General features: G+C 35.6%; 1 protein-coding gene across 1 annotated transcript in view; it reads left to right on the forward strand.

The window, feature by feature from the left end:
- LOC138697712 (neuropeptide F receptor-like) overlaps positions 1-26,874 on the forward strand; it is a 469,909-nt gene that overhangs the window by 194,275 nt on the left and 248,760 nt on the right. The window contains exon 2 of the mRNA XM_069823191.1: positions 17,659-17,717. The gene's annotated coding sequence lies outside the window, so the exon portion shown is untranslated. The remainder of the gene's footprint in view (positions 1-17,658; positions 17,718-26,874) is intronic.

The following is a 26,874-nucleotide window of genomic DNA, read 5'->3' on the forward strand; positions in this document are numbered from 1 at the left end:
CCTACGTTCATAGACATCTATGACTTAGTGCAGAGGGCGGCAACTATAGGGGACTCAAGAGTTGGAACTTAAACTGAGACGATTCTGTCCGACGCCTGGGTGGGTATCCGGTGTGGCTTATTGGATAAAGCATCAGCACGTAGAGCTTAAAACCCGGGTTCAAATCCCGGCGCCGGAGAGAATTTTTCTCTGTTCCATTACTCTTTCATCAAACGAATTTCTGCTTATAAATAGCAGCAAAATTCAGATATCGCATTCTTGATTTTTTCCGAGTTAAATTCGCTTTTCCGAGTTAAATTCTCCTGCCATCAACGGATTTGTGCAAACATTTCATTTCTTTTCAAATTGTCGGTTGGTTTATTATTGCGAAACTCTGTCCAATTATGATATCCTGCAACATTGTAATCAGAAGGGAGTGCACATCAGGTTATGTTGCTCTAAACGACCTCTTTACCTGGCTTGTTCTGAAGAGAGAAGTGGACAATCAGCGCCATGTACATTGTTTTTAAACTCTTAAGAAAAAAATACAGATGACTTACCGTACAGCTTAATTTTGTACTTAAACTGTGTTAGAGAAAGAAGAATGAACAGTGCTTATTTCACGTTAAATAAAATCTTGGAAACTTGAAAATAAACTCTACAACGTAATTTTAAATAGCCGAAGCCCACGTTTCCTTTCCCCGCTCCGCGCCCCAGTGCTCACTGAAGCTCGCCCTCTTATCTCCGCCGCCTGCCTTCCCGCGCGCCCTCCCTTCTGCCGGACGCGTCCAGGTCTTTCAACATGGCGCCACAAGCTTTGTATACATGTAAAGTTATCTCATGTGAACAAAATATAGTAAAATCTTTAAGATAGAATGAATAATTTATGTTTTAAAAATAATATTTTTCAAATTTTGTTTGAAAAAAATTAGTATAAAATGAAATTAAAAAGATTAAAAATACTTTTAAAACTAACATGTTACAGATTTTAGTATATATTGTAATCATGTTTAAAAAAATATATCAAAAGAAGAATTATATCAACATTCAAATATTTGAATAATTTATCATTAAAATGCTGCCCGGCTGAAAAAAAAACTAAAATATGTTTTATAATTAAAGAAAATATTATTGGGTTTTCGAAAACATTAGCATTAGTTATTGATGTGTAGATGGTGTAGGACAGGTCTGCAAAACTCGCAAGTAGGGGAACTATGACGTCAGCCTCACTCCACTTCTATTGGGGGACGATCGACTTCCGCCGCGAGAATGAATGTTGATGCAGCCGAGCGTAACTAGAACGCCGTGACCGTACAGGGAGAAAAGGTGGGTGGGGTAAGAAAGTGGAGGAAAGAAGTCGCTCTCAGGAGCTACAGTTCTGCAGTTCTGGTGTAGGATAAAGGTTGGGAATATTGTGATATGAGTAATAACACAGTCTACTATATACATTCACGAAGCTTGAGTTTTGAGGGTGCTAGAAACAATAGACTGTGACCCTATTATTTTGCATTGCCTGTAATGAGGCGATATTAGCGATCCTAGTGGTGAGCAACTACCTAATGTTTGCATATTTACTAAGTATTGAGCTTCGCGACTGTATATACTAGACTGTGGTAATATGTCAGTTCTTTTTTTTTTTTTAGAATTTTTTACAATTTTACTGAACGAGAGGAAGATCGATTTTTTGCGTCAACGTATTAAGAGAATGTTCGTGGATAAGTTTCTGCACAAAACCGGTCCTTCTCACTTTCAGAAAAATTGTAATAAATTCTCAAAAAGAACTAAGTTATCACAATATTACTCGTATCACAATATGACCAACCTTTACCGTATATTAAGCATGCCAAATATTCTTTGCAGAGCAGAGGATCTATAGATTCTGAGAGAAAAAAAAGTTGAAATATAGTAAAATTATGGTGGCGAAAGGTGTAGCTCCCCACTTAATAATCACTGTGAAGCCACGGTAGTACATTACAGTAGAAGATGATAAATTTAATAAGATGTAGCGCGAGCACACTCTATGTCATCGCTAGTAAGATACCGTTCCACTAGATGGAGTAAATGTGCTCCCATTGTTTCATCCTTATCGTCTGCTGGAGCTGTTTTACTGCTTTTGATGCCGACATGGCATAGATAGTGCGGATCATTTAATACCTCGTTTATTTGCCATATGTTCACGTAAACGGAGTGTAATAACTGTGTGGGCAGTGAATACTTGAGCTTGCATTACCAACAGGATCATAATAAACTTGTCGGACTCCTGAAACACTGAAATGCCACTAAAATTTTATCTGTGTTAATTGAGCGGTCTAAAAGCAATTGTTACAAGTTCTGCTCACATGCGTAGGGCTACTGTTTATCCCAAACACTAGAATAATATAATATGAGTTTATTTGTACCATCAGCAATGTGTATTGCATTAGAAAAAAAATAATTAAAATCTAAAATTACACACACTCTACCCAGCCTTAGGAGATTTCAAAATAATTCTTTTCAAAATTGAAAACGTTCTTTCGTTTTAAATCTTTAGAGACAAGAGAGATCAGCAAGTTACAAATTGGAGCAGGGAGCTACATATTTTAATGAGGCGCCTTAAGCTTTTTAAGCTTTTTTCTATTATAGTCCTATTATTTTCATACTGTTTAGTGTCGATTTGTTATACTATTATTTTTTTGTAGTATGTTAGTATTCAGTGCATCAGTTATTCATAGATTTCAAACAGGCATATGACTCGATTAAGAGAGAAGTTTTATATGATATGCTTATTGAATTTGGTATTCCCAAGAAACTAGTTCGATTAATTAAAATGAGTCTCAGTGAAACGTACAGCAGAGTCCGTATAGGTCATTTCCTGTCAGATGCGTTTCCAATTCACTGTGGGCTAAAGCAAGGAGATGCACTATCACCTTTACTTTCTAACTTTGCTATAGAGTATGCCATTATGAAAGTCCAGGATAACAGAGAATGTTTGGAAATGAACGGGTTACATCAGTTGCTTGTCTATGAGGATGACGTGAATATGTTAGGAGAAAATACACAAACGATTAGGGAAAACACGGGAATTTTACTTGAAGTAGGCTAAGTAAAGCGATAGGTTTGGAAGTAAATCCCGGAAAGACAAAATATATGATTTTGTCTCGTGACCAGAATATTGTACGAAATGGAAATATAAAAACTGGAAATGTATCCTTTGAAGGGGTGGAAAAATTCAAATACCTGGGAGCAACAGTAACAAATATAAATGATACTCGGGGGGAAATTAAACACAGAATAAATATGGGAAATGCCTGTTTTTATTCGGTTGAGAAGCTTTTATCATCCAGTCTGCTGTCAAAAAATCTCAAAGTTAGAATTTTTAAAACAGTTATATTACCGGTTGTTCTTTATGGTTGTGAAACTTGGACACTCACTTTGAGAGAGGAACATAGGTTAAGGGTGTTTGAGAATAAGGTGCTTAGAAAATATCTGGGGCTAAGACGGATGTTGTTACAGGAGAATGGAGAAAGTTACACAACACAGAACTTCATCTGACATAATTAGGAACATTAAATCCAGACGTTTGAGGTGAGCAGGGCATGTAGCACGTATGGGCGAATCCAGAAATGCATATAGATTGTTAGTTGGGAGGGCGGAGGGAAAAAGACCTTCGGGGAGGTCGAGACGTAGATGTATGTGTATGTATGTATTTATTCACATGCAATGGGTATATACTCGGTGGCAGTGGTAACTAATTACACTCAATAACTGACAATAATAAACTTATTAATTAAAAATACATAATACTAATAATAATAATAATAATAATAATAATAATAATAATAATAATAATAATTATAATTATAATAATAACAACAACAACAGGGAATATACTAAATTAAATGAGACGATCACTTAAAATAACATTTGAAATATTCTAATTTGTATCTTAAAACTAAGATCGAACTAAAACCCACGAGTATATGTTCATATCTGCACAAGTACCTTTCAACATTACACTCATTTCGCTGTCAACTCACTCACTGCACTGGAACTACGACACATTTCACTGATTCTATCCTGATTTCAGTGACACTTCAAAAACATTTCACTGTTCAAATTCTTTGCACTGCCACTATAAACTATAAAGCTTCACTGACAGGAACACGTTTCACTTACACAGCACACTTCACTGACACGACATACTTCTTCACTGATACAAGACACTTCACTGACACAACATAATTATTCACTGATACAACACTTCAATAACAACATATCATCTACACCCTTTGGGAAGATAATATTAAAATGGATTTGAGAGAGGTGGGATATGATGGTAGAGATTGGATTAATCTTGCTCAGGATAGGGACGAATGGCGGGCTTATGTGAGGGCGGCAATGAACCTCCGGGTTCCTTAGCCAGTAAGTAAGTAACAGAGTTATGTGTAATGATTACCATTTGTTATTATTGTTATTGTTATTATTTTTCTCCATTAATAACAAATGATAACCATCACATATAATTCTGTAGGACCAAAAAACTTAATCTTTACTTAAATTATTCGCCCAACAGTACATAATTATATATTGTGGAGTCTCGGCCACCAAGTCACTCAAATGAGTGCGCTCCTTCTATGATGACAGTTGACTTAATATACAGCAATATATAATGTCGAACATTGAGTAAAGCCACCGGCGTAGCTCAGTCGACTAAGGCGCTTGCCTGCCGATCCATCCGGAGTTGCGTTCGGACGCGGGTTCGATTTCTGTTTGGGCTGATTACCTGGTTGGGTTATTCCGAGGTTTTCTCCAACAATAAGGCAAATGTGAAGTAATCTATGATGAATTCTCGGCCTCATCTCGCCAAATATCATCTCGCTATCACCAATTCCATCGACGCTAAATAACCTCGTAGTTGATACAACGTCGTTAAACAACCAAGTAAAATAAAGAAAATAAAAAAAAAACATGGAATAAGGCCACTAAGGAAAGGAACCAAAGGAGAAAGATTCAATCCGGTGCGGTGGGTTGAACTTCGGCATAGCTTAGTGGTTAGAGCATCCAGTGCGTAGAACTGGGGATCCCGGTTTCGATCCTTGGCGCCGGAGCGAATTTTTTTCATTAATAACCTAAGAATCTAGTTCAGCGTCGGAAACTCTTACTACCTTCAGATATCACCCGAGTCAATTTTTACTGTTATAGTTTATATATCAAATGAGGAGGAAGTGGAGAGTGTTGGTGGAATGAAAAAGGGAAACTGAAGTACCCCGAGAAAAACTCTCTGCAGCGTTTGTTTTACCCACCACAAATTCCAACCAGACCTGCCAAGAATCGAACCCAGACCACATGGATGGAAGGCTAGCGAGCTAGCACTGTAGTCACAAATGCGGCTTAGCGGGGAACGAAATCAGACCAAGTAAATACAGTTTTATCTCAGATAACAAAACTATTATTAAATAGGTCGTGAAACATGTCTGAACTTGACTCCGTCTAGTACTCGGGAACAATACACCGTAAAAATGTTGGACTTGAACTTTTAAGTTGAACAAACACAGCTGTTTGAAATGATCTGAAGCTCTTAACCACTGCAGGATTTTGTGGGTTGAAGTAACAAATAAAACAACAGTCTGTAGTGCAGCTTGTATGCCGGCGCTTAAATTTAATTGCTTAGAATAGTTGTCCTGATTCGCCTTCATATGCCATCGGTTAATGCGTCTGATACAGATATGTTTTACAGACTCAGAGACAATAGAGGAGACAAAGATGGGGACTTTTCTTGATACAGGATGGTTAATGAATTATGATCCGCGCTTTAGGAATGAATTCTGCGGGTAATTTTGAACAAAAAAAGTCATATGAACATAGATACAATTATCAATGTTTGTGTGTGTGTCTAATGCCTACCCACTTCACTTGCGTGATTCGGGTTCCACATGCTGTGGATAAATGACTGAACTGTGATCCATTTTCAAGTTGCACACTACTTCGGCGGGACACGTTATGCATGATGTGTATCTGTGAACAGTTATGTCGTGTACTAGAGTAAGTGTATGTGTAAGTGTTCATGTAAGTGTAGTGTAGGGAATATCTGAGGACGATGAGTTAGTTAGTGGGGGTTAAAGAGGGCGCGTCAGCTACTATGGCTATTTGCGCCCTTATCTAAAATCCTTCACAAAACAGACAATACCAGAATACTTAAAAGAACTAAAAAATGTTGTCACGGCTAAAACGAGGCAAACAAATGCAGTTTCAACAAGGTGATGCATAAAAATCATAAAAGTGAGCAGTTCACAGACCTTAGCTGGTATTTAAAAAGAAACAATAAAATATTAAAACAAATGCCACCAGGAATAAATTATCTGGCGCATTTCTAAAATGCTCGGATGTAAAAGGTTCAAATGTCAAGATTGTTAAAAACATATACTAAACAACAAATGGAACCTCCGGATGTAAAGAGTCCGGAGGATACAAGACGATGGTAAAGGTGAGGAACGGAAAAGAGAAAACCCGGTGTCGGCACGTATAGAAGCAGTTGTGAGAAGAATGAAAGAGAATCAATAGAAAATATACATAACATATTATTCAAAGATACTACATCAAACACAAAATAAGCATATCTCACTTTGAAAACAGATTTTCAAACACTCATCCTTTCACTTCAACGCACTTGATAACACGAATCAATTATAATATATCGCACATATAACATTTCGTAGCTCGGCAACGCTGATGGGCACATCATCTCACTAGACATGACCTATTTTTGGTTACAGATGTTGCATTACATCTCTGCCGGTGACGAACCGTTGAGTTTCAAATGATTTGTCTTGGTTGTGGGCGTTAAAGCGCTAACACCGCAAAACAAAAGATGCTTCTCACTGCTTGCGCAAGTGTAAGCTGAAAGTTTAGACATAATTTTTCTCACAGATAATTACAACATTTTTTCTCTTCCACCCACTGTATTTCATTAATCTAGTACAAATTCTAATTTATAACTTTACTTTTAATTTCCTGGCGTGTTAAGAGGAGAGGATAAGGTAAACTCTGTTTGTGGAATCTGTAGAGTATAGGAGACGAAGTGGTGAGTGGAGGGGGCCAACTCCAATGACCTCTCCTAGGGAAAGCATTCAGCGTATTCCGAATCTCACCGGACCGGTGGACAACAGTGACGTCACGCTGCAGCGAAATAGGAACAAAACTGCTGGAAGGTTCGATGGCTGTCATGGCGGCTGTACAAGTTGTTGTCTGTGCTACTCTAGCAAGATTTTGCGAAATTTTCGTTCTGTCATCTCGTTCAAAGAAAAGAAAGCATAAACAATTTATTTCTTGAACCGGTAGTAATAACTGGTCCGTTGACATTTTCGCTCATAAGCCATTAACATATTGTTTTTACGTTGTGCTCATTACAAACAATACAGCAGAACCAAAGCAGAACACACCGCCATGACAAGACAGTGCACGATGTCATTCGTCTGCTAATTCCCTCCCTATACAAGAACCAAATCAGATTCACTGATGGCGGCTGATGGAGACTGCCACCACCTCTGCAAGCTGATGGCACCGGTGCGACACCGGTGGAGCATCAGTGACGCCATCGTTGGAATTCGGAACACCGTGATGCCATCAGATTGCTCAGCGCTGAGATTCAGAATACGCTCATTGCTTGAAACTAGAGTCCAAAATGCCACACTACCTGTCTCTTTCTACCACGCGCAACTTATCTCTTAGCAGGCGCGAACCGATGCAGTCCGCAACACACTTCCATACTGAAAGGCTCCACTCATTCGCTTTTCATGGTCTCCACTCAAATACGTGGACTTACTCTACAGATTTCAAAAACGGAATTTAGTAACTCAGCCCTTCTGAAGGAGCAGGTGAATGGAGGTGGTGTCACTGGCCGACTGGAACAAACACGGCTCAGTCATTGGCCGGTGTTGGGAGTTGGTTGTAAGAGTGGGGGAAAAAATCACGTTCCTTGCTCGGATCTTCTCTTGAAATGGTACCATGCTCCCCTCACAGATATCCTTTAGTGAAATCGGGCAAATTGCAATATAGCGAACGTAGAAGCTCCGCCCACGACCCCTTCCACTTTTCCCCTACTAGCTCAACAGACAATCTACGTAATAGGCGAGTGTTGTGTCGAATGCACATTTCATGTGGGCGGGGATAACTTCCCCTACTGGCGTTCCCTATATTGCGATTTATCCGTGAAATCTACTACGTCCATCTTGTAGGCTGTATATGAAGCCGTGATTTTAAACCTGCTTCAGCTGTGGTCTCTACTTGAGCCAAAGTTAAGCCATGTTAAAGAAATGAACGAGACTTCATTTTATAAATCCGAATATGGTTTAAAGCCATGGCTGTGTTCTAGACCTCAGGATAGAGACCGATGGCGGGCTTATGTGAGAGCGGCAATGAACCTCCGGGTTCCTTAAAAGCCAGTAAGTAAGTAAGTAAGTACGTAAGTAAGTATTTGTATTTAAGAAAAGCTAAATCTAGCTGAAAAACGGCTAAATTGGCAACACTTCTCTCTTTTTTGTGTAGGTATTTACTAAAATACGTTCCTTCTGTAGTTGATAAGCCCATTTTCATTACATACGGCAGATAATACCTTAGCGACCACAAGCTTGGATTATGTGCGATAATTGGACGGTGATGAAATTCCCTGCTACAGAATGCAGAGTGTTTACAAATACAGCTAATCTGCACGTGGTTATGCAGGGTCTAAGGATGTTCCCACATTAATCTTGTTTCGCCGCCGCCTACATGAGCCGAGTGATGTATGACCGGGATATTGAGGTTATGATAGTTTCGTCATCTGTCTTCTTGCACATATTACTCTCTCTAATGGCTACCGAAGTACCGAGGAATTTTTAATAACTTTGTCCATCGGTCATTAATTATTTGCCAAGGCTTCGCAGCAAGTTCTGAAATTATCTTTCTGCTTTGCTTGTCGTTAATATTTTAGTGTACTTATATTAAGTTCATATTTACATCAGTTTACATTTGTGATGAAAAATAGCTTTTATAAAGGTCAACATGACAAAATTTATACGTCGTCATACACCTTATACCTCACTCTTTTAGCACAGTTCTACCGTTACCTAACTTCAAAAAATAGACGTTACATTCATTCAGAGCAATTTTTTTCAATAATCCTAGCACTACATTTAGTAATCAGTCAATGTGGTACCCGGATGTTAATAGTAATATGCGTTACAAGAGCGGTATGTTGAAGTTTTCATGTTCGAGGGAAAGTTTGAAAAAGCGAAACGTAGTTGAGCTTTTTTAATTTCCGAGAATTGAAAGAAAACATACCGCTCGTGTATCGTACATTGTTTTGTGCGAAGATCGTTTATTACATACCTGAAAGAGGAATTTCTAATTAGTTGCAATGAAATCTTCATCTTGGTTCTGTTCAATGACGGCAAATTTGCAAAACAAAAATATCTATCTTCAACATTGTTGCTTTAAAATGTTTTTTGTGATTACTATACTCCAGGAGGCCGTGATATACGTCTGTCTTTTTTTTCCCCCAGTCTATGATGAGTCTGGAATCTTGTTGATTTTTTCACGGCTTCCTTAATGTTACTTGCATCACGAATGCAGTACCTTTAGTGGAGTTGTAGAGTTTACTTAATTTTTGCAAATATTTAAAAAAACAATAATTAACAGTGCAATTTAGGTGAAATTGCAGTGGTAAGTTTCCAATTTATAATTATTACTATATTGAACGTCTCTAAAAATAATAGGTATGTTAAAAGCCTACAGCAGTAAAATCAATATGTCACTTAAGCGGTAAGAAGTGGGAAATTGTTATGTGTGTTAGGTTGGGAATACTGAATGTGGAATTTTAGACTTTCCGCGGATTGGTTTTGTGCGGAAACCAAGCAAATATGCACGATCTCGCACAAAAACTCTTACGTAACGAGTGGCTTGATGAGTGTGGTTGTCAAGATTTTTTAGTAGGTTATTTTACGACACTGTATCAAAATCTTAGGTTATTTAGCGTCTGAATGACATGAAGGTGATAATGCCGGTGAAATGAGTCTAGGGTCCTGCACCGATAGTTTTCAACCAAATATTCACTGAAATTTGGTATTAGAAATGGGTTTCTTTGGTTACAAAATAATTTTCAGGTGACCAGGAATAGATATTCAGGGTATTCGATATAGGGTAAACAAGGGCGAATAGGGTCAAAATTCATATTTACTCTAATAACTCACATAAAATAACACTAAAGCTAAAGTGTAATAACTTACTTCGTCAGAAAGACTGTTGTTTTAGCTTGCTTACTTACTGGCTTTTAAGGAACCCGGAGGTTCATTGCCGCCCTCACATAAGCCCGCCATTGGTCCCTATCCTGAGCAAGATTAATCCAATCTCTATCATCATATCCCACCTCCCTCACATCCATTTTAATATTATCTTCCCATCTACGTCTCGGCCTCCCCAAAGATCTCTTTCCCTCCGGTCTCCCAACTAACACTCTATATGCATTTCTGGATTCGCCCATACGTGTTACATGCTCTCCCCATCTCAAACGTCTGGATTTAATGTTTCTAATTATGTCAGGTGAAGAATACAATGCGTGCAGTTCTGTGTTGTGTAACTTTCTCCATTCTCCTGTAACTTCATCCCTCTTAGCCCCAAATATTTTCCTAAGCACCTTATTCTCAAACTCCCTTAACCTATGTTCCGCTCTCAAATTGAGAGTCCAAGTTTCACAATCATACAGAACAATCCTTTTTTTTTACTACATTAGTGTGATTCCATATCCTTTTTCTCTTCAATGAATTTCTCAATTGTTTGTCCTCTTTGTTTTAACACTACTGACATAAAACCCTTTCTATCCAGTTCCTCTTCTGTTGCAGCAAATTTCCCTTTCTTCACAGATTCTAAGAGAGTTTGGGCGGGACTGGAATAGTGAAAAATTAATCCATATACTGTCCCGACAGCAAGAACACCCAATGCAAAATAATTTAGTGTCCTATGTGCTACAGTGCCCTTCGTGCGTCTTGGTTTTGGAATACGTTCCGCCATTCTATTTTTTTCTGCACTTCAGCTGTCTAAAGTGATGTGGACGTTACATTAACATTGTTATAATAGCTGTTACCACAACCGACATTCTTAAATTTTGTCAAAGAACTGTGCTTTTTTTATTGACAGAGAAATATTATTTCTCAATTCACAATAAGCTAACACATACACAAAACAATACTTTCTTCCTCCTTCGTGAATAGCGCCATCTAAACACGAACAATCGGTGATGTAACTGTTTTATAAATTCTAACTTTCAGATTTTTTGACAGCAGACTAGATGACAAAGCTTCTGAACTGAATAATAACAGGCATTTCCCATATTTACTGTTGTTTCAGTTAAAAGTTTTATTGTGTATTTTAGAATTAACTCTACAGCAATTTAGCATACTTAGAAATTAAACAAACTACTGCACGACCTTTTACACCCTAAGACAGTCAGGGTGAATAGGGTCATCAAGAAAGGCGAATGGAAACATTCTTACTTTTAATATTAATCTTAAGATAACAATATGTCCTATTTAATATGAACCCAACTCCAATACGAGTAAACCTCCTGTTCGGAGAAGAGAGGAATCGAGCATTAAGTAGCTTAATATATCATTTCCAACAAAGGAAAGTAATTTTATACATAAAATGAAAATCTCAAGTATTATATTTAGTAAGAATTTAATATGAGTAAGAAGTCAGAATGGAAGTTTTCTAGATTAAGTTGATAATAAAAGAGTAAAGTGAGAATAAAATGAATTGAAGTTACATATCGCTAATCATAAGATAATTTAAATACGTAGGGTAAATGGTGGTAATATTGTGATATGAATAATATTGTGATAGTTCTATTTGAACATTTATTATAATTTTACTGAACGAGAGGAAGATGGGTCTTTTGCGTCAACGTATTAAGGGAATGTTCGTGGACAAGTTGCTGCACAAAACAAGTCCTTCTCTCGCTCAGTAAAATTGTAATAAATTCTCAAAAAGAATTATCACAATGTTATTCATATCACAATATTATCAACCTTTACCTAATATCACTGAAAAATATGATAGTAATTTAAATAGCGCATTCTACATATTTCTTTTCTTTGTAATTTAAATTTAAATATTACAGTTTTTATTACAGGTACTTCAAAATCATGTAATTATGAATTTTTATCCATTATTTTATTAAGACTGTATTTTTTTGCCAGCACAATACAGTCTTAATAAAATAATGGATAAAAGTTGTATTGTGACGCATTTTGTTTCATATATTATATATATATATATATATATATATATATATATATATATATACATATACAGGGACATCATTTTATTTTTACTTGCATTTTTATTGTACCTGAGTTTCTGAATGTACTTCACTCTCACCCTTTCACTAATGTCCTTGCTCCCGTGAGACACACAAACTTACGGCCGCTGTTGCAGTCGAAGTCTTCAAGCAGTGAAGTAAACACTGCAGTGTATAGTGTGTTTCATAAATATGATTGCGTTTTCTATAGAAGAAAGAACCTATATTAATAATATCGTACTAAAAAATTATATTCAAGAAACGATAAATTAAATTTCAGAGAATATGTTTCAAAATGTTTTTAATAATATGCGTACTGAATTGAAGCCTGCATTGTAATGAACGGCAACCATTTTCAGCAACTTGTTTAAAAATTCAGATTAGCTTATTTTGAATTGAGGTGGCTTCGAAGCAAAGGAATGCTAGTGACATTTGTAATAACATGAGTTAAGTGCATCCAGTGTAAGCAAACGTATCTATAATTTTAGTTGCAAAGGGATAGTTTAATCGCATCACACATTAAAATTCAAATAAAAATTTCACCGATTTTACGAAAGCTTAAATATTTAAATCCCATTTTCTCAAAAGTAACTTAAGTGTACTTACAGCCCTTTACTTATGACCCCCTCAATTTAAATGCACTCTCTATATTGTATGTTAACATCAATAATTAATATACTAAATAAAGTAGACATTACATATATGGAATATATATTACATACATAGAATATAGCCGCCTGAAAAGTTGAGTTTTTGAAGAAAAAAAAATGTTACTACTCTACTGTATTTTGATAAATTCCGTAAAAGTGATGATCAAACTGAAAATCGTAATATCGTATTTCCCTACAACACAAATGGATACACTACTTTTCTCTCCTCCTATACCTAGTAAAATGATTTGTTTACATATTGCACTAGTAACATCAAACTCCTGTAATGGAAGTGGGCAACAGTGTTTCCGAGTATAGCCAGGTTAATGTTAAAAATGTTGGTAAAAATAAAGTGATATCCCTGTATATATATATTTCTTTTTGTAAGGTTTTCTTTTTCGTTAAATAAAGTTACGTACATTTAAACATCTCTTCCAATTGAATTTCGTTTCCGACATCGCAGTAACTTCATGGTCTCCAAATTGACTCAGCTTCTGTGCAAGTACGTACGAAACGTCAAACCAGACCTAGATAGACAGCGTAAAGGACAGATCCGACAGATGAAAAAGTAAACAAGTCCTAAACTGTTCCCCCCACCTCCGCTCAATACTCCGCTGTCAGTTAACCTGTATCTCTCCCACGGGGACCTCAATTTCGAAGTCTAGTTATAATAAGTGTTCATTCTTTTTCGGAAAACGAACCCAGATCCACAGGACTGTAATCAGGAAACGGTGTTGAGCCACATTAGCGAACGTATAAATAGCTGGTAGTAATAAATAACTACAATGAAGTCACAAGAATAATAATTTGATCACTGCTGCACTTAGTCATGTAATGATGTACTCGTGTTTCAATTGTTTAATGCATTGCTAGGAGCGCACTACACGGTTATTTCGCTAATCAATATAATCAGAATTAGTAATTGCAATTTAATATGAGAGCTGTGCGCTTCGTCATTACGACAGTAAACCAGTAGCATCTACAGCGCGACACCCACAACTGAATGAAACAGTCACAGGAGGGCTGATATTTATCAATTATCATAGTTTTCAATTACAAGCTTGAAGAAAATGTGAGGTTTTTTTTTTCCTTTCATCATGTTACGGTTCCTACTACATTTTGTTGCTCAAACTTAAGAATAAATTTATAGACTATTTCAGTTCAGTTTTGTACATGATCATCTGTGTGTACACCCGCTCTATAGAAATCTGAAACAATCATTTTAAGTGAAATATAAAAATTGGAAATTTATCTTTTGAAGAGGTGTAGAAGTTCAAATATCTTGGAGCAACAGTAACAAATATAAATGATACTCGGGAGGAAATTAAACACAGAATAAATATGGGAAATGCCTGTCATTATTCGGTTGAGAAGCTTTTATCATCCAGTCTGCTGTCAAAAAATCTGAAAGTTAGAATTTATAAAACAGTTAAATTACCGGTTGTTCTTTATGGTTGTAAAACTTGGACTCTCACTTTGATAGAGGAACATAGGTTAAGGGTGTTTGAGAATAAGGTGCTTAGGAAAATACTTGGGGCTAAGAGGGATGAAGTTACACGAGAATGAGAAAGTAGGTTTAAAACAAAGTGTATGATTATGTCTCCTGACCAGAATATTGTACGAAATGAAAATAGTAATAGGTTTATGAGATATTATTATTGTTGTTTACTGTCCGAAGACAGGTCTGTACGTCACAAGTGATTCTAATAAGGCACCGCTCATGAGGCAACTAAGCCACTAACTTAGCAACTGGAATATTCGTTGCAGCTATGCGAACAGCTATCTATCGGGGTTTCAAAGACCAGGCATTTCATCTCCTTCATAAAAAATTATTCATCCATAAGGTGAGATCTGGCGAGGAGATCAGTACAGGCCTAATCTTGCCAATGTAACGATCTTTGAATGTTACTAGACATTTCGCTAGCTCGCGCTACGTGTGTGCTAAACTAGCCCGGCTATCGACTGGTTACTTGTACAGAATTCATAGCATAATCATATCGTATCGTATCGTATCGTATCGTATCATATATCATATCATATCATATCAAATCAAATCATATCATTTATCATATCATATCATATATATCATATCATATATATCATATATCATATCATATTATCATATCATAATATCATATATCATATATCATATCATAATATCATATATCATATCATATATCATATTATCATATCATATCATATCATATCATATCATATATCATATCATATCATATCATATATCATATCATATCTGGCTCGGGTTCGAATCTCGGTTGGGGCAAGTTACCTGGTTGAGGTTTCTTCCGGGGTTTTCTCTCAACCCAATATGAGCAAATGCTGGATAACTTTCGGTGCTGGACCCCGAATTCATTTCACCGGCATTATCACCTTCATTTCATTCAGACGCTAAATAACCTAGATGTTGATAAAGCGTCGTAAAGTAGCCCAATAAAATAAAATAAAATCATATCATATCTCATATCATATCATATATATAATATTATATAATCATATATCATATATCACATCACATCACATCACATGATATCACATATCATATTATATCATATCATAACATTATCATATCATATATCACATCACATCACATATCACATATCATATATCACATCACATATCACATATCATATATCACATATAACCCGAGAGGAAACTAGTCTTAATTACGAATTCAGTGGTGTTGTAATTCCGCAAGAACAATGTTGTAAATACCTAGGAGTGTATTTAAACTCCAAACTTTCTTGGGGAGAGCATGTTGATAATGTTACAGGCAAAGCATGGAGGGCACTTCACTTTATTATGAGAATCTTGAGAAAGGCTAGCCCCAAATCGAGGGAAATAGCATATCTAACATTAGTGCGACCGTTAATGGAATACGGAACTACATGTTGGGATCCCTATAGAATATATCAGATAAATTCCTTAGAAAGAATCCAGTATAGGGCAGCTAAATTTGTTAAAGGTAAAAGAGAAGATGGGAACGATACGATAAAAGAACTTAAATGGGAAACTTTGGAAAACAGACGTAGGAAAACTAGAATAACATCATTGTATAGAGCACATCTAGGTCAGAAAGCATGGGTAGACATAACGGCTCGGTTAGAAAAGCCAACGTACTATGGTAGGAACGATCATGATTTTAAAATCAAATGTAGGAAACAGAAAACGGATGTAGGTAAATTCTCATTTTTAAATAGAACTATAAATGATTGGAATGACCTACCTGCAGCGGTCTTTGAGGGCTGTCCTTCCTTAAGGAGATTCAAGAATAATTTAAAGAGTTGTGTATAAAGTGAAAATTAAAATTAAGGTGACATTCAACATTTAATTTTTTAAGGTGGCATGTATTTATCTAGCCTGACGAGTTTACTTCCTTGGTTTGAATTGTAAATTATTTAAAAATAGCGTGTAAGAGGGCCTTAGACTAGAAATGTTTAGTTTAAATGTAGTTCTGTTTATAAGTATGCATAAGAATGCAATTATTTGACTTATTTGAACTATTGTATCAGTGAAGCGAGGTGAGTCAGTGAAGTTATGGTTTTACAGTGCAGTGAACAGTTCCGATCAGTGATAATTTATAGCGTCAATGAAATGTGTTCTATAGTGTCAGTGAAATGTGTTACAGAGTGTCAGTGAAATGTGTGCTAAAGTGTCAGTGAAATGCGTCATAGTGCCACTACAGGGAATGAGATGAGAGTAAAGTGAAAGACTATTGAAAATTATGTAGGACCTATGCATAATTATGTAGGTTGTGTTGTAAAATTAGGTGTTTTATTTTATGTTTTATTATTATTGTGTTAAATTGTATTGTGTATTCTTATTGTATTGTGTATAAAATTGTATATGTGTTGTAAATTTTATTATGTATTGTAAATTTTATTGGGTATTGCTTATCATTTTAACTGTGTATTGTTAATATTGTATATACCACTGCCACCGGGTGCTTGCCCACTTGCAGTGTAAATAAATACATACATACATACATACATCACATCATATCATATCATATATCATATCATATATCATATCATATATCATATCATATATCATATCATATATCATATCATATCATATCATATCATATCATATCATATATCATATCATATATCATATCATATCATATCATATCATATCATATCATATATCATATCATATCATATATCATATCATATCATATATCATATCATATCATATATCATATCATATCATATGATATCATATCATATATCATATCATATATATCATATCATATATCATATCATATCGCATCATACCATATCATATATCGCTAATACTGGTTTATGAATACGAAAAACGTTAGTTCGCTGATCATCCACCGGAAGCCTGCGCTAAGAATGTCTATGAATACGGCCCTAAATGTTCAGGTGCGATTAAACTCGTAAACGCACCTAGAGAGAAAATGGCGAATCTACCAGACCTCCTAAATCGTGCCTGAGTCGTTGAAAACGAACGAATTTAATACGTCACACAAGCACAGAGGCATATACCTGTGTGTGTTTCGTGTAGTTTTTGTTTCATTACATCACAACAACAAACTCTATAAAAATAGAAAGCATTGACAGTTTAGCTGAGTTTATTAATGTATTCGTTCACAGAAACCGTACAACCGTATTTCACATTGTGACAATTAGTGTGAAATTTTGCTGCTATGTCTCATAGAAACTTCTTTTCTAATTTCAGGTTTCCTCCTGTGGAGATAACAAACGCCGCTCCTTCACTTGCAACTTCAATTTTCCAAGGTATTGTGGCAAATTGATAAATTGATAAATGCTTAGAAAAGTAAAATGATAAATTCATGGCCCGGCAATTGAGAAACACTGTTTTACACCACGTCCGATGGCCTAGCCAGTTTGGTAGTGCATTCCATTTAAGCCGTATATGATGCTCAATTATGTTGATATTGCTTTAATTAATGGGCTATAATCTTCATTTTCCCTCCTCGTACACAATTTATAAGGTAGGTGTCCCTGATATGGCCATGCTAAGGTTTGAGAATTTTTCTAGGTGCTATTTTTAAAACAAAATGTAAACCACTTTTTTCTTACTCGTTCTCAGTCTAATGGACTTTCTTAAAACAATTTTCTTTCCCCATAAAAATAGCTTTAATTGTCCAAAAAGTCCCAAATTCAAAAGTCTACCTAGTGGCCCTATCAGGAACATGTGAACATCATATGGCCACCCTTGTTCCATGTTCTACAAATCTTGTTTGTTTTCAGTTTGATAGCGCATTTGTGCTAAAATTGAATAATTTTGGTGTAAAATGAATAAATATGACACTTAGGCTAATAATGTTTTTTATAATTCAAACGTGTAGTCAAAACAGGTATTTCCATCAAGAATTAAGTTGTTTTTCTTAAAATACAAAACTTTTCCGTAATCCCAGCTATAAGGCATGTAAATTTGTCAGGTGAAAAAATAAAAGTGAAATGAACTTGATATGGCCATGGTGCATTTGATATGGCCATATCAGGAGCAGGCAAGCTTTCACGAAAGTCGTTTGATTATGAACAACTCGTAAAAGATACGCCATCAACGACAACACCAATCAACAGAACATTAAAAACTGAATGGAGTACGATGGTTTTCATGAAACAAGTATTTGAAAAACATGCATAAAACAAAGGAGACTTACCAGAGAAAAACAAGAAAAGGTCACATGAAAACCGCAAAACAGGCAACTGACGCCATATTGCTCAACCTGACTGGATGGAAAACGATCAAGTGACATACCAGGATGTCCTTTCACTGGATGCTGCTTGAATGTAGCGGATTTTTTGGTTAACTAATCACAATGGGGGGGGGCGGTGGCCATATCAGGAACATGGCCATAACAGGAGCACCCACCTTACTTCTATTTTAGATTAGAATTGTGTGTTATTTTTATGCAACAAAGGAATTCCCTGAAGCAAAATATTGTAGCTGAAAAAAAATAGTGGCTTCGTGAAATAATTAAATTCACAAAACCGGATGCGTTAATGAAAACTGAAATGAAATTTATTGCAAAACGTTTCCTATGTTTACGAAAGAGAACCTTAATTTCAGAAGTTACTGGAAAACCGCGGATTTTACTAATTTTTGTGATTCTTATCATTTGAAAGTTAGGATTATTACCACAACAAAGCGTTGCGTCCAGCCAAGCGGTTTCGTATGTAAGCGTACCCTTACATAATAATATTCTGTTTTCATATGGAGTTGCAAGCCGGGAGAACTGAAATAAAACTACGTACAAAGTTACTTCTCTAACAGATGAACAGAACTGTAAGCCAGGCAGAGCTTTGCGGCAACGGTTAGTTAGCCACCTCTCAAATTTAAAGGAAACAAAATGTACAGTTTGAATAGCAATTCGAGGCTCATTGGTTTACTCTACGAAGACAACTAAACTTTACAACGTGCCGAGGAATTCGTGTTGTGAACAAAACATGAAATCATTACAGCTTGTTTGTCAGTAGCGAATTCACGCTCGTAACATGTAGTGTAGATCAGCCGTGGCGACACGCGAGCACATTGTGGCTCACAATGATAGCTGTGCATTTCTCTTGCTTCCGAACTCCACCAATCCCCACCCTCTTACTCACTGGAGTCAAATTCCGTTCCATTTGTATTTGTCTCTGATATGCAAGTGGCGTATCGTCGCAATGTCTCTCTCGAAACCGTAACTTATACCTCTACAAAAACGAAAGTTTCAAGTAGGATGGGAGGACGCATTTTTTTTTTTTTTGCTGTCAATATGATGAGAATATTAAATGTATGATTTATTCACAAGTATTACGATGAAAACTGTTGTCTAACATAAAACGGCATTATATTATATGTCACTCATGAAAGATTAAAAGGATTATTATTATTATTATTATTATTATTATTATTATCATTATTATCATTATTATTATTATTATTATTATCATTATTATTAACATCTCTGTACGTCGATTCTTTTTCAGCAGATGTACGAATAATGCGGTTAGATCTTCAATTCAAACTCACAGATTTACAATGTGATGTTGAATGTAGGCTAGATGTAAGGACTTGACAAATGTTGAACCTTCCAAATCTTTGCCAAAAAACAAATATCTGAAGCTTCGTTTTTTCGCTTGTTCTGTTGAAGCCATGTTCGCTAAAACTTACGTTTGTGAAAAATTATTTTCAACAATGAAAATAATAAAAACCAAATTTAGATCGCGATTGACAAAGAGGCCTACCTTCGTGATCAACTACGAGTGGCAGTAAGTGACATAATTCCTGATTTTGAAACTCTGTCGCAAAGACATTCTGAAGACAGTTAATTTTAGGTTGTGAAAATGTGCACTATGTTTTCTAATTAATTTCTTTCTTCGTTACACGTACTAAACATTAGTTTCCAACCTTATACTGTATAAAATTATATTTAAGTGCTTGACGTAGGGAAAATGAAAATCCGTTAATAAGTCAGACAGTTGCTTCACTTCCCATTCGGGTGTCCGCCTTCCTCCATAGGTGCTATGCATGTTTCAGGTTACACAGTGGCTCGGCGCACGATAACATTTTCGTCACTGCTGGTGTAGATTAACGAAGGCAAAAATTTTAAATACAAAATTTCATTACATGTTGACAGTTTCACCAAGTCTTGCTTCTGTAAAATTAACACGCGTTTACAAACGTAGAGATTTCACACTTTCGTCTTGTATGTTATAGGCCTATTTTGCATATTTCTCAAGATATGACCTTAGTTTAAAAATTGCGAATTTTATTGGTTTTACAAATAATTACGGCTGATATGTTTTGTTTGACATGAGGAAACCATGATAGACAAAGGGCTAAGAGGCAATAATTTTAAGAACATTGAAAATTGTTTATTTCTTGGTGTTCTTTCAGTATTTGTTGACATAATTAGAAGCAAAAATACAGATAGATAATAGTACATTATGTAACGAGCCTATAATGGTAGTAATTAAGACGCGAGTATGTTTATGAAACGAGCGCAAGTGAGTTTCATAATTTTCATACGAGCGTCTTAATTACCATCATAGTCACGTTTCATATGACTTTTTATGCTCGACCATATTTCTAACTTGAAATTATTCATAAGTATTCGTGTTATTCTTATCTGACTGAGGAGCGGAACTGACCTTGTGCAATACCTCGTAAATTGTGAGATGTGCGCAGACGCGAAAGTATTGATTTTTCCCGAGAAACAAATGTCGACATTGACCTTGATATAATCTAGAGAGTAAAATGAACATTAATCTTGATATAACCTTGAAATTGAATTAGACATTGAAAAACGAGATGACAAATTGAATTTATTTGAATATTATTTACAATTAACGCTAATTATTATAGTAACACAACTAGTTGTCTTTCGATTGCATATCCGAGAATAATCGATACTTGCGCTTTCATATTGCTAAAATGGTATTTTCTGATTGGTGGAACACCTGAACTTTAATGAATAGGTGTACTTTAATGAGATCCATTAAAGGGCTGCTACCAGGTGTATAATTACTACATTTCGGCACAGTCGAGCATAAAGTTAAAAAAAGACTTGGGGAATTTCAACAATTCAACAATTTCCAAATGTAAATTAAAGAAATGTCAAACAATTAAAATTATTTTATGGTAACTTCAACAGAAACGGCGAGTTAAAGAAGCGTTTTCGCTTGGCGGGATACTCAAGATTCAACTTTTTGCTGTTGGTCGCTACTCAGGGGAGAAATACTGTAACGTCTTTCGGTTCTGTATACTATAAGCTTACTTGAAGTATTACGCCAGATCTTTTGCACACGCCAGCATCTGAGGACCAGAATGCCAGCGCAACACACGTAACTTGAATGCACGTTCACTTTACATTTAATGTGTATTGGCATAGACATGCAGACATGCTTTTTGTTTATGGATTTTGTGATGGGAATGCATTGGCTGCTGTTGAGGAATACAGACGACGTTTTCGCAATCGAAGGGTTCCATCTAGCTATATGTTTTCCCGTGTTTACCGAATGTTATATGAAACTGGCAAGCTACCAAGTGTTTCATTGAGTTCGGAAAGAGAACCGATACCAGTACCTGATATGAATTTACAATTCATGGAATCCATAAGAAGGGCAACCTTAGTAATATGTGTTGTGTAATTATTTTATTTTCTTACAGAGTACTAAATTCCTTGGCATAATTATGGATAATCTATTGACTTGGAATGACCATTCTGATTTTATTACTAAAAAACTTTGTTCTGCTAATTTTGCTATTTTACAACTGAGAAATATACTAAACACCAAAATATTGATTTCAATTTACTACTCACTTGCTTATGCATTTCTCAGTTATGCCGTTTTCTTATGGGGTAATTCTACAAACGCTAATAAGATATTTATTGCACAAAAAAAGAATTATAAGTTACGATCCATTTTTAAATTAAAGAGTTTTGACTCATGCAAACCTTATTGTAAACAATATAAAATTTTAACATTTCCATCCATTTATATTTACAAATGCCTAATTTTCTTGAAACAGAATGAGAATAAATACAATAAGAATTTAGATTATCATAATTATAACACACGAAATGCACATCTGTTTTCAATAAAAAAATCATAAGACTTGTGAAATATGAAAAATCGCCTGCTTACACTGGTATTATGTTTTTTTAATAAATTACCTTATACAAAATTTAAAGTGAAAGTTACAGAGATTTTAACTGCACAAAGTTTTTATTCAATAAAATAATTTTTAAATTACAAATTATGACAATATGCAATACTACTTGATTATGTTATTTATTTTAATGTATTTTAATTTGTAGTGTTTTTAAAATTTTATTGTGTTTCTTCTTTATTATGTAGTTGACGTGTACATCAATGTATATGGTCATGTATTGAATAAACAATCAATCAATCAATCAATCAATCAATCAATCAATCAATCAATCAATCAATCAATCAATCAATCAACCAATCAATCAGTCAATTCTTAATTATGAAATAAACTTATTGGATCAGTACAAGATGTAGCATTTTCAATCATGTATTCTATCACAGTGTTCTATAGGTAACGTAGAAATACGTCTGCATTTAAAAGTTCGCCCATCAATAACTTTCCAACCGTTCCATTTCGGACATAGGTATATCAGGTTAAATCGATGTAGATTAACCAAAACTACATTATCCTGAAGTATTTTACATTCCTCCTAAGACACTTTGTATATTTGTGACCCGCCACTACATGGTTCGCAACGTAGTGACGTATTTATTAGCGTAAATCGGTTAAAATATCCTAAATTATTTAGATTACTTCAGTGTGATAGTGAATTCGGAGTGAGACAAATGGCCAACAGGCTTGGAGCTCACATATTCAGCTTTTGTTAGTCCTAAATTCCCATGTAAAGACGAGTTTTCAAGTGCCTTTTAATGTGTATCCTCCCATTCTCTCATTCATTAAAATACCCACCATAAAGCACATACGGTTTACAAAATGACAAACGGACCTCCTGGAAAACAACGGGACGTCTGTCATGCTACATATGAAAATTATACTTTTTGTATACTGCTTCCGTCACTCGGAGTTCTCTAGTGACCCCTCGATAAAGGCTTATTGGATAAATCGTAATATAGAGAACGCCAGTAGGGGAAGTTATCCCCACTCACATGAAGTGTGCATTCGACACAACACTCTCCTATCACGTAGAGTGTCTGGTGAGCTAGTAGGGGAAAAGTGGAAAGGGGTCGTGGGCGGAGCTTCTACGTTCTCTATATTGCGATTTGCCCTCAACGGCTTATTTATATCGAAAATTAATTTAGTACAATTTATTGCTGGAAAAATCATAATTTTCATATGGCCTACCGTAGTGAAAGAAGCTACATGGAGTATTTTTATTTTTACTTATTTTTATTGCTTATTTTACGACGCTTTATCAACTGCTAAGGACATCTAGCGTCTGAATGAGATGAAGGTGATAATGCTAGCGAAATGAGTCCAGGGTCCAGCGCCAAAATTTACCCAGCATTTACTCTTAATTTTTTGTCAGTATTTTTTTTTATTTTAGTAGGTTATTTTACGACGCTTTATCAACAGCTAGGTTATTTAGCGTCTGAATGAGATGGTGATAATGCCGGTGAAATGAGTCCGGGGTCCATCACCGAAAGTTACCCAGCATTTGCTTATTTTGGGTTGAGTGAAAACCCCGGAAAAAACCTCAACCAGATAACTTGTCCCGACCGGGAGTCGAACCCGGGCCACCTGGTTTCGCGGCCAGACGCGCTAACCGTTACTCCACAGGTGTGGACTTGTCAGTATGTTTGAAGCTGATTTTGCTACTTTAAATGTGGTATTTTTTTTTTTAGATATTTTCCTTGGAATTATACCATTTTTGACGGGAATTTAACATGCATATAGGAACTGTGAGGAGACAATTTATATTTGGCTACAGAATCATAGCGATTGTCATTATTCTGAAAGAGAATAATTGTACTCCCTAGGCCTACTGTCCTTGTTGAATATAGTTGTGCAGTAAACCTGTTAAATGTATGCATAAATATTGAAAAAGGGACTTCAAGAATGAAAACATTTGTAATTTTGAAGAGCTTATGTATCTGTGAAGAATATGATATCAACGTTTACCAGCGTGCGTCATTATGAATTTTAAAAATAGTTTCAGATCTTTATAAAGATACATTTATATTTACTTGAACATATTTAAAGGAAATAGCAAGATTTTTTTTCGTAATTTATTTTATCTTGTAGGTGTCTTGTATGTTTACATCACTACCCATTTTTTAAATATGTGGTTACTGTTAGGTAACCTAGAGTTAAAATAACATTTTCAAAATATAAATTTGCTTCTGCGCTTTTTTTGTGACTATAATGTTTTGTTGTATGTAATAATGTATCATAATGCACGAAATTTGCTTTGTATTTATAATATTGAGGGATAGTTTATTCTGGTGGGTGGAGAGGGAACGGGATAACATTTTGAGTTAAAATGTTTTAATAAAATTTTAGCGTAATGTCGAACTGTGAAATGTAGTCTAATTATTTGTATTGATATATTATTATTGCTTTATGAGGCATTTATTAATTTGAAATAAACATTGTTTCTATGAATCATTCATTAAGTTAATTTTTGGTATGTATGTAATTCTGAAATAATTGTTCAGCGTTTCTCACAACAGAGAATAGAAATGTTTCACGCTTATAACAACAGAATTCACTTCTGCACAAGAAAAACTCCGAAGACATTCTAAAATATAGAGGAAGTCCACGTAGGTAATCGTAGAAAACCAAGGAAAAAGCCTCAACCAGGTAACTTCTCTCAATCTGGATTTGAACCCGGGCCTGCTCGTTTCACGGTTAGGCGTGCTAACAGTTACTCCACACTTAAGAACATTTATTACTTACTAATCTCCCTAGCTATTGCAAGAATTCTGTATTGAGTAATGTATAAGAGGAGGAAAAGTTTTTCGTCATACTTAGCGTCAAAGTTAACAAGATTCAAAAGTAGATCGACTGCTTTGAGAAATACTTCTTCATTGATTAAAGTTCTCGTTAACACTTTGTTAAAAACATAAAATTTACTCTGTCACACGTTAAAAGTGTTAAAATTGTTAAAAAGGTATTTACCTTCGACAGACGGCCCGTTTCGACGCTATTTGTCGTCGTCTTCAGTGTCTCTTGAACCACTGCTGAGACACAGAAGACGACGACAAATAGCGTCGAAACGGGCCGTCTGTCGAAGGTAAATACCTTTTTAACAATTTTAACACTTTTAACGTGTGGCAGAGTAAATTTTATGTAAATACTTCTTGTTTTGCAATCAGCTGTCCTTCCGGATAAGAGTTGTTAGCAGTTAAAAGTTCTTCCAACAACATAGAAGAAGGTGCTGTTTGAAAGGCCTCCTGTTGAAGAAGAGTGCTGAGCGAAGTATGGAAGAGAGAGTAAGGAAAAATTAAATCAGAAGAAAATTCCCGACGCTGAACTGCTGGGAACTATGCTATAGACGTACATATAAACTGGGATTTAGTTTTGAGAAGAACAAAATCTAAAGAAAGTATGACGATTCATCGTTTCTGCTATCACTTCAGAATTCAATGAAAGAAAAAAAATGCCATAATTTTACGCACTGGTGTTCCCAAACAAATCCCACAAGACACTGATAGTGTTCCAAAACCAACGTGTCTTAATCGACAGTAATACAGAGTGATTTATATAGAACTGGCACATTTCTTTCATTAATTGTTTCAAAACGAAATGTGCTAGCGACAACTTATTATACCTAAAATGTAGAGGAATTTTGGGAGATTATTTACCTCTATAACAAATGTTGAAAATGTCCTCCATCCTGCATAAGGCACAACTCAACACGTCGTTCCATGTTACTGGCCACTCGTTGGAGGACTCTGTTGTTAATAGCTTGAATCTCCTGTGTGATGTTGTGCTTCAGATCGTCCAATGTCTGGGGACGTGTGGCGTAAACCCCGTCTTTTAAGTAACCCCATAGAAAGAAGTCCGGCGTTGTCAAATCCGGAGATCTCGGTGGCCACAAGTTCCTGGAAATTATTCGGTCGTCAAAGAATCTTGACATTAGTTCCATGGATTCATTTGATGTATGGCATGTAGCGCCATCTTGCTGAAAATATCCTTGACTCAGCTCTACATCGTCCAGTTGCTCAACAAACTCCATGAAAATCAGTCGGTACTCTGCAGTGTTCACAGTCTGGTTAAAAAAAATTGGCCCTTTTCACTCACCAGAGATCCAGTTGTTTCCAATTTGTTTACCCGTCCCAGTATTGTGTTTCTTTTGGGAGGATTGCGAACACCAAATTCTCTCTGGTATGCCCTTTGAGTAGCTGTAATTGAATTCGTAATCCAGTATTGCTTCACAAGGAAGAGTCGTTGATTTAATGTGTACTGCATTTTCACGTTGACACA

This window comes from Periplaneta americana, chromosome 4 (genome assembly GCF_040183065.1).
Source record: "Periplaneta americana isolate PAMFEO1 chromosome 4, P.americana_PAMFEO1_priV1, whole genome shotgun sequence".
In the NCBI taxonomy this organism is placed as follows: Eukaryota; Metazoa; Arthropoda; class Insecta; order Blattodea; family Blattidae; genus Periplaneta; species Periplaneta americana.